The sequence below is a fragment of the Trachypithecus francoisi genome, unplaced genomic scaffold, assembly GCF_009764315.1.
Source record: "Trachypithecus francoisi isolate TF-2019V2 unplaced genomic scaffold, Tfra_2.0 Lachesis_group4, whole genome shotgun sequence".
Classification (NCBI taxonomy): domain Eukaryota; kingdom Metazoa; phylum Chordata; class Mammalia; order Primates; family Cercopithecidae; genus Trachypithecus; species Trachypithecus francoisi.
This window is the reverse complement of record NW_022681469.1, coordinates 98,576,459-98,588,743: the sequence shown is the minus strand read 5'-3', so window position 1 is coordinate 98,588,743 and position 12,285 is coordinate 98,576,459. Positions and strand designations below refer to the sequence as shown.

The window sequence follows — 12,285 nt, the reverse complement described above, 5'->3', positions numbered from 1 at the left end:
AGAAATGCACCTTTTCGAGCTCAGCCAAAATATACTGAATCAGAAACTCTGTGCATGGGGCACAGCAATCTGAGTTTTAAAAGCCCACCAGGAGATTCTGATGCTGCTGAAGTTTGATAACCAGTGCTCAAGAGAAATACCACATCGTGGTGGTATGCAGAGATGTTGATGTGTCTCATAATCTCTATTCACAAATTAGAAGTCACATCATATTGCAGAGGGGAAATGTGGTGATAGTAGAAAAATACAAGTGAGGCTATTATTTGATAATTGCCCTATAAATATTAAATATTCAACAATATGTACTTGATGCCTTTCATTCATTGGATTGAGGCCTTCTAAGCAGGTAGAAGCTATTACTATAGGGCACAGCGAACTAAGCACAAAGGAGTAAGACTGAGAGTGACTCTTTCCCCACCCTCAGTTTCTTACTGACTGGGACACACAGAACCAGGGATTAGGATGGTTAGTTTTTCTAGTGTGCAGCAACTAGGAATCTTCAAACAAGAAGAACTGACACTAAGAATACAGAGAAGGGGAGAGAGAGCAATAAACAATCATTATCATCGTATCTTTTTCTTTCTTCAGATACAGTTCAAACATGGCCAGGCACAGTGGCTCATGCCTGTAATTCCAGCACTTTGGGAAGCCGAGGCAGGTGGATTGATTGAGCCCAGGAATTCAAGACCAGCCTGGGCAACGTGGCGAAACCCTGTCTCTACAAAAAAATACGAAAATTAGCCGGATGTAGTAGTGTGCGCCTGTAGTCTCAGCTGCTTGGGAGGCTGAGGTGGGAGGATCACATGAGCCTGGAAGGTAGAGGTTGCAGTGAACTGAGATCATGCCACTGCACTCCAACTTGGACAATGTGAGACCCTGCCTCAAAAAAACAGAAGATATAGTTCAAACATGGAAGTGGCATATTTTAAAATGAGTGAGACAGAAGGATATAGGAAATAAATAAGGAAACTGATACGGTGTCCACTTTTAATTGTGGAAAAAATTGAACAAAAGCAGATACCATCTTAGAATCCATGATAGCTACTGAAGAAAAGGCTGCCCATTAGCCAGACACATTTGCTTATACTGTAGGAAGGCAGATTTCAGAAAATTCAGGGAAAGAATAAGCAAAAATGTATGGTATTAGTGACAAACGAATATTTTAAAATGCCATTTGAATTTTAATTGTAAATGATCTCAGTGAGGGAAAGAAAGATAGAAGCTAAAATAAATTAATATCCTTGTGCTAGAATCTATTCAATGAATGCAAGTTTTATTTTTTTTTTTTACTATTTTTTTTTTGAGACGAAGTCTTGTTCTGTCGCCCAGGCTGGAACGCAGTGGCGTGATATCGGCTCACTGCAACCTCCACCTCCCCAGTTCAAGCAATCCTCCTGCCTCAGCCTCCCGAGTAACTGGGTTTACAGGCACCCATCACCACGCCTGGCTAATTTTTGTATTTTTAGTAGAGATGGGGTTTCACCATATTGGTCAGGCTGGCTTCAAACTCCCGACTGCAGGTGATACACCGGCCTTGGCCTCCCCAAGTGCTGGGATTACAGGCGTGAGCCACTGCGCCCAGCCTGAATGCGAGTTTTAAAGGTGGTATCCATCAACAATTGAAATGACTGAATAACCAAAGAAAATATGAAAATAGCTTACATTTTTAAATTATGATAAGCACAACCAAAAATGTACAATAATGGTATGTTTTTGTTTTCAAAACTTACTAGAGACAGTGGTTCAGAGAAACCAGCTCAGTTTCTATTTGCTCGTTTTCTGTTAAGAATCTTCCTCTAACTAATAAGATTGGTAAGAGAGAACAGAAGCCCAGGATTGACAAAGATTCAAATCAACTACCTAGCTAGCCAAAAACAAACCCTTTTTTTGTTCCAGGCTTGTTTAGGTAATTTAAGTAAGCCACTGGGGAGTCCACACCTGGAGTAAAAGTGGACAGTAGAGGAATGTTTGCAGTACCTTATGAGTGGAATAATAGAGGCCTGGACCAAGTCTGTGAGAACACAAAGGGGTGAGAGGCCAGCCACTTCCCAGAGTGGGGATTGAGCTTTGCTTTGAAGATAAGTAGGACTTGAGTTTATCTTCTGGCCCAGGTAAAACTGTTGTACATTACAAGAGAAATTGTAAATGAAGTCATTGAGCTGCTGTCACTGATTTTGAGGGAAACATGAAGGATGAGAAAGACTAGAGGTCTGGAGTCTAGCAGTTGTATTATAAACTTTTCAAAAACAGTAGAAAGTGTCTCGAGTTGGGTTCCCTGAAACAGACTCTAAGACAGTTTTATGTAGAAGGTTTATGGGTGAGTGATCTTAGGACATATGCTGGATGAAAGTGAAGAAGGCTGGACTAAAGCTAGGATGACTCTTCAGGGTTGTGCCAAATTGAGGCATAGGGGCTTGTCTTTGTATTCCTGCGTTAGCTATTCATTGGCTCCAAGCCATTCTCTGGGAGGCCCTGTAACCTTGAGTGAAGCAATTCCCTGCAGTTGAGGGCAATTTCTAGTGAGAGACACAGTTATCGACCAACTGCAGCATGAGTCCCAGCAGTTGGGGATGGCTATGTTGGTTCTGAAAAGGGTATCTGATATCCACCACAGGTGAATTCTGAAAATTCTAGATAGTAAATCTAGAGATAAAGAGGACTCCAGGAACTGCTAACATAGAGTATCAAAGAGAGTCTTTTATGTTAACTAGAAGGTGAAACACTAATTACTGGAACCCAGTATGGGTTCAAGGAATTGGCGGACATATAACTGGACTTCAGTAAGACATGTGGTCAGGATTCTCATGAAATCTTTGTAGATATAGAGACCACTGGATAACTGACTCTACAGCTGTGTCCCAAGAGTGCTAATTAATTCATTTTATGAATACCTTGGGGCTTTATTTTCAATATCATCATATCCAACCTATTCATCAATGTTTTGGATACAGGCCTGCTCTCAATAGAACAAAATCATGGGTCAAATCCAACAAGATGAAATATGAAATATGATAGAATATTCTACTTGCTCCAAAAAGCTAGTTGCACAAGTACAAGAAAGGAAAGACTTGGATTCACAGAAAGTGGGAAAAACACCTAGGGATTTTGGTCAGTAGCTCAATATGAGTCAACAGTTTAATGTGATTCAATCCTGAGATTGTGTGCTTTGGGAACATAAAATAATTATCAAATAGTGTTCTAGGTTAGCAGGATATCTTTTTTTTTTTTCATGTGGTACATGAACAATGTTTAGATACTTAACTAAAACTACCCAGAAAGTACAGGGCAGCCATTCTTAAACTTGTTGGTCTCAGGATCCCTTTACAAATCTTAAAAATTATCAAGGACCCTTAAAAGCTTTTGTTTATGTTTTGAATTTTTTTCTAGAAAGTAAAGTATTTCATCTCACTGTAGATTTTCTTGGTTTGTTTTAAATTTTATTAGATTAAAAATACTATCTAAAGATAACTAGGTTGGTAAATAGTTAAATCTCAATATTTACCCTATTAGAAATTAAAACAGATCTTTAAAGAATGTTGATTTATTAATGAATTTAAAAGTCATGATGATAAACCTATTACATGTGTACATAACTTATTTTTAGGAAAAATAACTATATTTCCCCCTATAATTAGAAGAATATGGCATTGTTTACATTTTTACAGCTTTCTTGAATGTCTATCTTGGTAGAAGACAATAGAGTTTCATATCTACTTCTACATTCAGTTTATTGTGATATATTGTTTAAGTACAGTTAACTTATAAAGAAAATCCACCTCATAGAGATATGTAGGAAGGAAAAGGGAGGTACTTTAGTTGTAGGTAATTGTAGGTATTCTTTTTTGATATTGTACCCAGACGCGACAAGTGGTAGTTAAAAGCTGGTACAATGTGGAATCTGAAACCATACCAATGAACTTTTCATACTCTTTTACATTAAAATTCATAGGCCTGTCCTGCACTTTGTTGAATGGATCTTTTACCCATGCTTGATTTTGTAACATTATGCTTTGGTCAGTTGGAAAATACTGGTTCATTACATTATGCAGAACCTACAAATATTGACACAACTATGACACAACTCAAGAAAAACCCACATGTTGTTTATATCACCATCCATTGCTTTGGAAAAGTCTTCAAATAGTGGGGAGCTGTCAAGCTTACAGTGGCAGATACAAGTTTCTAAAATTCTAATTTTTGCTTGGAAGCTCAAATTTTATCATTGGCAATAAATACTGTCAGTTGTTTCCGTTGAAATGACAAGCTTATTTTGTTTACTTTTGAGAAAATGTCTGCCAGATTCCCAAGTCTAAATAACCATAGTTTGTCAGTCATTCAACTAAAAATGGTGTTCCATGAATAAAAAAGTGCTAATTCAGCTCGACACTCAGATTCTTACACATCTGGTGATATAGCAGAAATGCTTTATACATTATTCTGATTTCGTCACACAGAATATTAAAGTTACATACTCAAAGTTGATATTAGGTGAAAATAATTACTACTGTTTCATCAAGGACATTCTTTAGCGCAACTGACTTCTTTCATTTTTTTCCTTTTATGCCAGTGCAGGGCAGTGAAGAATACAATGACAGTTTGCTGCCACTATGTTGATTTATGCTAAGGTGTCAGCAGTTTTACCCATCATTGCTCTGCAACATCAGTGCAAATGTTAACATAGTGAAAAAGACACATAATGTCTTAGTATTATTATGAAAACAGCTTTGACCCCACAGACCCTCCACCTTGCAAACACATCTTGGAAAGCACTGCTGGTATAAGGGATGTGGAGCCAGTAAGTCTATATGGTGATGGTTCTTTCTATGAAACTGTGCTTTTCTTTCTTGGGCTCTTGAAAATGAGGTTAAGATGCACTGCATATGATGAGAAAGGGTATATTTGCATAGGCAAGCAGAGGAAACAGAGCAAAAGACTATAACAAATGAGCTCTGCATCCATATATCAGCTGTTTTTCCAGAGGTTATAGTAGGCAGTTGTAGACACTGATAAGACAGCCACATTACAATCAAATAATCATAACATCAACCTATTTATCACTAGATACTATTTTTTAATCTAGTAAAATTTAAAGCAAGCCAAAAAAATCTAAATTGAGATGAAGTATTTTACTTTCTAAAAAAGGATTCAAAACAGTTTACAATGAAATGCATATATACATTTGGGATAAGAAATGTATGGGGACAGTGAATACATATGCATTTGGGGTATTTTATGTAAAATAAGAATTAAGAAAAAGCAGTAGCTGAATAAAGGTAGCCTAGAAGAAGGTGTTAATAGTGGTTATGCTTGGATCATAGATGGTTGATTGATTGATGGATTGATTTTGTTTATCTCTATTTTCTGACTTTCAGCAATGAGTAGGTATTGCTTTTGTAACAAGAATAATAAGAAAAAGGGTTATTTTAAATGAAAACAATGAGCTGTAATTGTATCAGAAATCCAGAGCCAGACAGAGGTTACTATAAGTGAAAAATAAATGAATTCAGACTTTCCTGGACTAAAAGAATTTTAGAATTACAGAATTTGTTATAAACTTTAATAAAAAGCTAAGAATGTGGGCTGTAAAGGAGAATTTTTATTATATAGTGAATAATTTAGTGGGACAAGAAGGAGCTCCATTTCATAACTTCCTAATACCTAGTACTTTTTAGGAGTGGGATCATTTTCTAACTCACAGTCGCTTCTGACCAACCAAATCTGACCTATGAAAACTTTGTTTTTAATCTCTATACGTTCCTGTTTGCCATAATTGCCTAATTGCCTGTAGATGATCAAGTGTATACAAGACTGCTCCTGAAACAAAGGAGTACTTCTCGAGCAGCAGATAACTTTTTCAGAAATATCTGCAGTGCACAGAAGCCAGTTTCAGGCAGAAGGGTACAGTGTGCAAGCTGTGTGCCCTTGGTCCAGTCATTCAGCACCCACAGTTTACCTCGTCTTCTATGAAAAGAGGAAACAGAACGAGATTCTATCTAAGGTTTCTTTCCCTTCTAAGATTTTTTGTCCTGACTCTGTCAATGAGATCTTTGCTTGAGTTCAAGTTTTTTCCTCAACATCCCAATCATGATGTTAACAAATATGTCCATGTGAAAAATTATTATTTTCACATTTTCCGATTTGTGTGTGTATGGGTTTGTTTGTTTTTATTTTTGTTTTTCTTAGAGACAGGCTCTTGCTCTGTCACCCAGGCCAGAATGGAATGGCTTGATCTTTGCTCACTATAAACTCAAACTGTTAAGCGATCCTCCTGCCTTGGCCCTCCTAAAGCAGATTTGTGTTTAAATTATTAATTTTAATGTCATAGTACAGAAATTTACTACAATGGTATTTCCTTTTGCTTTTGAAGTGTAGTGATAACCTTTTCATATTAAACCTTATAATAATAGAATGTCAAAGGTGAAAATTAGATTTTGTGGTTGAAAAACTGTTGCTTATTTTATATCACATTAACCTTCCTGGTTGCTTAATTAATAAATTGTTGTAAAACTCCTAGTTCCTAAGGTAATAAACTTGATACAGCATACTAATTCTTCATTTTTTCCACTGAGAAGTTTGGTTATCTCGTTGTCTTCCTCCAATCCTTCTTCAAAGTGCTATGGGATAGACTTACTCTTCCTACTTTGAAGTACAGAGATAACACTAAGAATTAGAAGCGGTGTCCAGTTTATGTAACAGAGCTGTAACAATAGGCCCCACTTTGCCAAATTTCCATAAGAGTAAACATGACTCTAACCATGCCATTTCAGTCATCTTTGTCCTTCCATTCATTTTGAAGTTTGTATAATGCTAAAAGGCACATGTTTGTATCTTTTTAAAAATATGTATTTTATTGCTGTAAAATAATAGTCTATTGAATAGACAGAACAGTCCTTTAGAAGTATAATAAAATATAATAATATAAAAATCCTTCATATTACCAATAGTTCTGGATTTATAGACCCCTGGGGAGCTCACTTTCCCTTGCTGTCATAAATTTGAATCTTTTGCCTATACCCCTTAGATTCAAATCTAACTTTTCCAACCCTTCTTCCAGCCTTTGTGGCTTGCCACAGGTCATGGGAGAGAAGAGCGGGTGGGGTGCTGTTTGTGTAAATCCTCCCAGCACTTCTGTCTTTTACATTTTACCACTAGGACTAGCCAGTGGCGTCCTCTGTTCCTCCACGTCACCTCTTCCATCTCCCACTCAGGGGCATCTTGTGTGCAATGCCCAAATAGTGTGCAACTTTAGGAACAGAGAAGTGTGTTAAAAGCTACAAGTGAGGAAGGGAAACTGGGAGGAGAGAAAGGAGACCATATATTTTGGGCACCCCTGGTTGCAATTGTTTCTAAATCAGCACTAAAAAGTTTGCTTAAGATGTACTTCAGATACAATGCTATGATAGTATAGAACCTGCTCATCTATGTGAAAATGTTTTCAAAGTCCACAAACAGACAATATTTTAGTAAAATTTTAGAAAGCAATCCACCTGTAAATTGAAGATTTTAATGAAAATAAAGGAAGAGACACTGTGGCTTAGAGTTAAGGCATATGCCTAAAGTTAAAATCCCAGCTTATGTAATAACTGGATGTGTGAACCTTGACAAGTTATTCAGGCTTCATAAATTCACTTTTCATATTCATAAAATGGTTATGATAAAAGTACTTATTATTACCTCATAGAATTGTTGGAGGATTTAGTTACATAATGGATATAAATGCATGTAATGTGAACATTTAAGCAATAAATATTCACATTTCCTGAGAAAAAATATATAATACATAAATAATGCCTGGACAGGTAGAGATCTAAAACCAAACTTTATTTCAGAGCTTAACTTTTGATTCTGTGTTTCATGTTTTAAAATACATTATAACTTAGTAAAGCTGTTTTCTGAGGGTGCTTAGTGAGAAAGGTGATCATTTTGTAAGTCAAAAGATTTTTTTTATATTGTCTTCCTCTTCTCCCTGGAAGAGATGATAAAATCAGTCCTCAGCCTTGATGTGAACGTCGTATACCTTGAGTTGGTGCTAACAAATTGTCTTCAACCCTTTTTCAAGCAATGTCAGCTAAATGGTGCCACTGGCTTATAACTCTTCTTTTTGGTTATTTATCCTAAAGATAAGAACATTAGTAAGCCATAAATGCCCATTTTGTAAAAACTTCATAGCTAGACAGATTTGCGATCCTTATTGGGGGTAATAATCCATCTGTTACAGAGCTGGATCAATTTTGTAAATTAAATAGGTTAAAAGGGGGAAAAAAGGGCCATGACTTTTCCCACAGTAAGCTTTTTCTCAAATGCTAAAAAGATTTGGGAAGACTCAAACTATTTGCCATTCTTCCTGTCTTTGCTCAACTCAGAGAGAAGGCCAAATATCTATTAAAAAGAGGGGTGGGTGCAGTTTATGTTTTTTTTAATTCTGCAGGATCTGATTGCTCCTGGAAGTTTCATATTTTTGACAGGTTAAAACCTTTTGATGACTACCAGAACATTTCTACTGTTCTCACTGATCAGTTTAGTAAACGTGTGACTATGTTTGAATTTTCTTCTGCACTTAGCTCATTTTACTGTTATTTTCATCCTGTTAAAAAAAAAAAAAATCTCCTGATGATTCTTCTAACAATGTGTGATTGGAATAATAATTTCACATGTTGAAGAGTTTTGTGCTGCAGCTGAGAGGCATGTAAATACAAGCTGCTTATTTGCAAGAAGCTTCCAGATTTGCAATATGATTGCTATGGAAACCACATAATGAAAACCTTATAACCATCTGTGTGGTTTGATGGATTTTACTGCATAGCTGAGCTGTTTTTGTTTACTGTTATTAAAATGTTGAATGGAATATATTAACTCACAAACATTGACTATTTGAGGTATTAATTAGTGTTGTACAATGACATTGTGCCTCAACACCAAAATAATACATATTTAATAACAAACCTAAATAAAGAAACATGTGAATGTATACATTTCTAATATGAAGGTGATTATTGCGTAGAATTTTGGTCCCTCGTTCTTACATATTTTTAAGAGCTTTATTCTATTAATAAATGAATATGTTAAGATTTATTTTTATGATTTTTTTAATCCATTTGTTCACTCTGTATTTCTCGAACATCTCCTTTGTGCCAAGTTCTATTCAAGGTTCAGTCTGAGGTTTTTTCCCCTGCCTAAAATTCAAAAACATACACCATATTTGATTTTGTTATCTTTTATATGGAAGCTGTTTGTATTGTTAGCCAAGATAAAATGAGTTGTTTAAATATTGTTAAGAAAAATTGATACATGAAATGCATAAGGCTTTGGTTTAAAAATATCACTACCAGGTTTAAAAAGGAAAAAGGAAGTGTCCTTAATGAGCATCTCATCCTCTAAAATCTGCTTATTAAATGGCATCTAACATGGATTTCAATTTGGATATATTATAGTAAACATTAATTCTTAAGTAAATACTTTTAATATCATTATTCTGATAATTTAAGAATACATATTTCTAAGGACAAAGCTCCCTGTCACCAGTATACAATCCAGAGTACATGTTACTGGCACTTAAATTTTAATAAAAAATTCATAGTAACAAATACTTCTAAATTCATTGTTAACTTTGTCAAAGAGCAGAGTTTTTTCATTAAGTATTGTAATGAATTTTTATATGTTGATGGTGATTTGGGTGGTGAAATCTAAATCCCACTGTCTCTTTTTTTTTGAGATGGAGCTTCATTCTTGTGGCACAGGCTGGAGTGCAGTGGCACGATCTTGGCTCATTGCAACCTCCGCCTCCCGGGTTCAAGCAATTCTCCTGCCTCAGCCTCCTGAGTAGCTGGGATTATAAGCGCCTGCCACCACGCCAGGCTAATTTTTGTATTTTTAATAGAGACGTGGTTTCGCCATATTGGCCAGGCTTGTGTCGATCTCCTGACCTCAGGTGATCCACCCGCCTGGGCCTCCGAAGTGCTGGGATTACAGGCATGAGTGACCATGCCCGGCCCCCACGGTCTCTTCTTAAAAGTCACGAATAGTACTTACTGTATTGATGCGGTTATAGGTTTTGACTGAGGACAAGTGTCTTTATCCATTTTTTAATTTACTTCTTGCTATTGAATTTGTGACTGAATTAAAAGGGGAGTGGGTGCTATGGAAAGAAAGTGTGAAAAGTAAGGAAAGCTTTCTCCTTTTACAAAATTATCTGTCAATAAAATGAGTAGGTTGGAATAATGACTGTAAATGTCCCTTCTACCTTTAAAACCTTATGTGGAAACACCGTATTAACCCATTTATTAAAACTAGCTTTTGAGGTTTGGCATAAGTGAGGTAACTATTGTTAAAAAGAAAAGAGATAGGATACTTTTTTAAAAAGTAGTATACTTTTATTAGGTCTTCTATTAAATTGTCAGTGTTAGGTTTAACAATATGAATAAAATGCCAGATATTTTCAGGCGTCCCTTATATTGGAGCTGTCAGTATTTTATTTGAATTGAGTTACAGAAATTCAGAACAGTTCTGTTTGTGGTGTAAGTACAGCTACCCTCAAGCTTGATTGAAATGCTGATTTTGATTCATCCCCATTTAAAATTTTCAGGAGACTCCTAAATTTCTACCTATAGTCCTGACTGCTCTACCATACTTTGCAGTTGCCCAGACATGTTCTCTGGGTTACCCCACCAATACATTAAATTCCTCAACTCCTTGTGTTCCTTGGTAAGATAGATTATCTTGGCTGTCCTTCTTTTAGTAATAATGTGCCCATTTCTCAGTTAACTAAGCTCAAAACCTTAGCCATCCTTGGTTGCTCTTTTTTTCCCCTTCATGCCTCCACATTCAGGCACGAAACTTATCCATTCTAGTTATTTTACCTCTCATAACCATCTCCTTTCCATTTCCTTTGCCCCTTCAGTTCAGGACTTCCTTCCCCTTTGTCCACAGTAGTCTCTCTCCTCACCCCTTCTTTATGCTATCTGAGACAATGGGATCAGATGTCCATTTCTGAAGCATAGCTTCAGTCCTGCCCTTTGTCTGCTCAAAAAACCTTCTAAGGCTCTTATTGCCCACCAAATACAAGCCTACAGTCCATAACAAGATGTTCATGGCCCCTCAACAGCTGGTCCAAACTATGAGCGTAACTCCTACCTGGCTCTTCCCCTATGTGTACCAGATTCTTTAGTCAAAATGAATGTGAATGTGCCTTTTTCTTTTAAAGATCATACCTATCCCTCTGGAAATATCCTTCTTACCCTCTCTCCTTATTTAAACTCTCTCCATCCCTTCCGTGGTACTCCCTAGTTGGGTGGTTTCTCTGCTGCATTTCTGTAGTACTTTGTGCCTCACTGTCAGATTTAGGCCCCTTCAGCCTGTTTTCCTTTAGAGCTTGTCTTCTGTCCCATCTGTGCTGTCAGCTTCCTGTGAGCAGAGGCTTCCTGTTACTTTTACCTCCTTGGTAGATCCCCTCTGTCTTACACTTAGTTAATATCCAATGAAGATTGATTGATTGATCGATTGATTGATTGAATAGTTACAGTGGCTACATTTATATATTTTGCATATTTTTCTTTAAAGTTTTAGGAGTTTTCTTGGAATTGATTCTCTTTGAATCCAGTTTTTCTTTGGCATGCCGTTTGTTTATATGTCCTGCCTTAAGTATTTCTATGTTTGTATGTAAATCCTTAGGTGAGGAAAAATTATGTAATAAATATTTTTCTTCGTGTAAAATAGTTTATTAAGTCTATTTAAAACTCTTCTCATTTAATTTTATCTTATTTCTTTGCATAATTTGGGGAAGGAATGGTATAGGTGAATGTGGAACAAATGTAAATAAAGCACTGATTATATGTAGGATAAAGAACATTGACTTTATAATCACAAACTTAAGTTTGAATGACACACTTTGGAAGTTACTTCACCTTTTTGAGTCTCTAAAAATATACTTGTCTGTAGAATGAGGATTAAAAATTATTTGTCTATGAGATTTTAACATCCACCATTGTATATGACACATAATAGGTCCTCGGTGTAATTTTCAGGGAATTACCTCTAAGGATGAGGATCCTTATAGTATCTTCCTGTGAAGATTAAGTGAGAAAACATGAAATTATATGATACTCAATAAATGATTTATAGATTAACTGCATTTTTAATCACACATTTTCTCCTTGCTATATGATGTTTTAGGGACCATGATTTTATATATGATACTCCTGCCACACAGTATAATGTGGTGTATCAGTATAATGCTGGGTGTTACTTTACTGGATTTAGGGGCTTTCCTGAAATTAAGATTGTTCCAGA

The 12,285-nt window shown here is 36.1% G+C and overlaps 1 protein-coding gene across 1 annotated transcript in view; it reads left to right on the top strand.

Moving 5' to 3' along the window:
• SKAP2 (src kinase associated phosphoprotein 2) overlaps positions 1-12,285 on the top strand; it is a 203,405-nt gene that overhangs the window by 166,617 nt on the left and 24,503 nt on the right. The gene's annotated exons all lie outside the window — the stretch shown is intronic.